Source organism: Sapajus apella, unplaced genomic scaffold, assembly GCF_009761245.1.
Source record: "Sapajus apella isolate SASKATOON/1434 unplaced genomic scaffold, GSC_monkey_1.0 scaffold62, whole genome shotgun sequence".
Lineage (NCBI taxonomy): Eukaryota > Metazoa > Chordata > Mammalia > Primates > Cebidae > Sapajus > Sapajus apella.
Genome location: NW_022437002.1, coordinates 17578166 through 17580188, shown reverse-complemented (window position 1 = coordinate 17580188; position 2023 = coordinate 17578166). Strand labels below are relative to the sequence as shown.

Below are 2023 nucleotides of genomic sequence, written 5' to 3'. Positions count from 1 at the left end.
GACCCGCCTGGGCCTCCCAAAGTGCTGGGATTACATGCTTGAGCCACCGTGCCCGACCAAGGGGATCCTTGAACTTCTTTTTGTCTCCCCTTTATGAGGGATTTCGGTTTTCCTTTTTTTTTTTTAATTTTTATTTTTTTTTATTTTTATTAATTTTTTTTTTTGAGTCGGAGTTTCACTCTTGTTACCCAGGCTGGAGAGCAATGGCGTGATCTCGGCTCACCGCAACCTCCGTCTCTTGGTTTCAAGCAATTCTCCTGCCTCAGCCTCCTGAGTAGCTGGGACTACAGGCGTGCGCCACCATGCCCAGCTAATTTTTGTATTTTTAGTAGAGACGGGGTTTCACCATGTTGACCAGGATGGTCTCGATCTCTTGACCTCGTGATCCACCTGCCTCGGCCTCCCAAAGTGCTGGGATTACAGGCTTGAGCCACCGCGCCCGGCCTTAATTTCATTTTTTTAATTTTTATTTTTCAAGCTGTCCCTCTGAAGGGATTTAGGTTTTCATTTCTTTTTTATAATGGGCCTTGTCTGCCTTTTCCATGTCTTCAAATTTTCCTTTCTCTTTAGCAGACACAGTTTTCTACCTCTCTGAGTGCTTCTTAGGAAACTCTGAGAAGCTGACTGAAGCTTCTGGGAACTTAACATTCCTCCCAACAAGTTTGCACAAGGAATGCATATGATGACATTTTGGCTCTAGGTTTCTGAGGATCTCCTTTGTTCATGTTTAGTTATTTTTCCTCAGTGAAGCACAGTCACCCTGTGCCTGTCAGGCTCTCACTTGCCCTGGTGTAGTCTCTATGGAGCTTAACATACCTGCAACAGGTGTCTACTTACTTTTTTTTTTGAGACAGAGCCTTGCTATGTAGCCTAGGCTGGAGTGCAGGGGTGTGATCTTGGCTCACTGCAACCTCTGCTTCCCGGGTTCAAGCGATTCTCATGCCTCAGCCTCTCGAGTAGCTGGGATTCAGGTTCCCACCACCACGCCCAGCTTTTTTTTTTTTTTTTTTTTTTTTGTATTTTTAGTAGAGATGAGGTTTCACCCTGTTGGGCAGGCTGGTTTTGAACTCTTGACCTCAAGTAATCTGCCCACCTCGGCCTCCCAAAATGCTGGGATTACAGGTGTGAACCACTGTGTCTGGCCTTACTTGCTTTTTATCACTTTGTTTTGCTTTTTCTTTTTGAGTTGGAGTTTTGCTCTTGTTGCCCGTGCTGTAGTGCAATGGTGCGATCTCAGCTCACTGCAACCTCTGCCTCCTTGGTTCAAGTGATTCTCCTGCCTCAGCTGGGATTACAGGCATGCGCCACCACGCCTGACTAATTTTGTACTTTTAGTGGAGACACGGTTTCACCATGTTGGTCAGGCTGGTGTTGAACTCCTGACCTCAGGTGATCCACCTGCCTCACCCTCCCAAAGTGCTAGGATTACAGACATGAGCCACCATGCCCAGATTGCTTTTCTTTTTTTTGAGACAGGGTCTTGCTGCATCACTCAGGCTGGAGTGCAGCGATGCATTCATGGCTCACTGTGGCCTAAACTGTGATAACCTGCTTTCTGCCAGCTAAAACTAACTCTCCCTTTCCCAGACTAAAAGCTGTTCAGGCTTTATGTTAGCTTCTTGAGCGGACAGACTCCATCTTGGCTTCTTCAATTTAGTTATTTTCTCCCCATTGAGTATGTAACTATAGTATAAAGCTGGGTCAGGCTGACACTGGGCACCCAGGAATGCATTTGTTGATAAGAGGCCGAGTGAAGTGGTATCAGCAGAGCCTGGAAATGCAGGTGCAGGGAGTGCCCAGAGCCCCCATTATCTATAGGTTGTATGTCTTCCATGACAGCTTTACTCCTCACACCTGGAACTGTTTTATTTCTTATGTATCAGTTAATCTTTTAACCTTTTGCTTTCTCTACTTTTGTAAAAAGTTTGCTTCCCTCTCCCTGTTAAAACTAGTGTATAAAAGACCACCTAACATTTTCTTCAGGGACAAGAGAATTTTGAGGGTTAGCCACTCTCGGTCGCTG

General features: G+C 45.7%; 1 pseudogene; it reads right to left on the bottom strand.

Moving 5' to 3' along the window:
• The window catches only part of LOC116529096, a 1517-nt pseudogene extending 792 nt beyond the window's left edge, over window positions 1-725 (bottom strand).
• Between the last annotated feature and the right edge of the window lie 1298 nt (window positions 726-2023).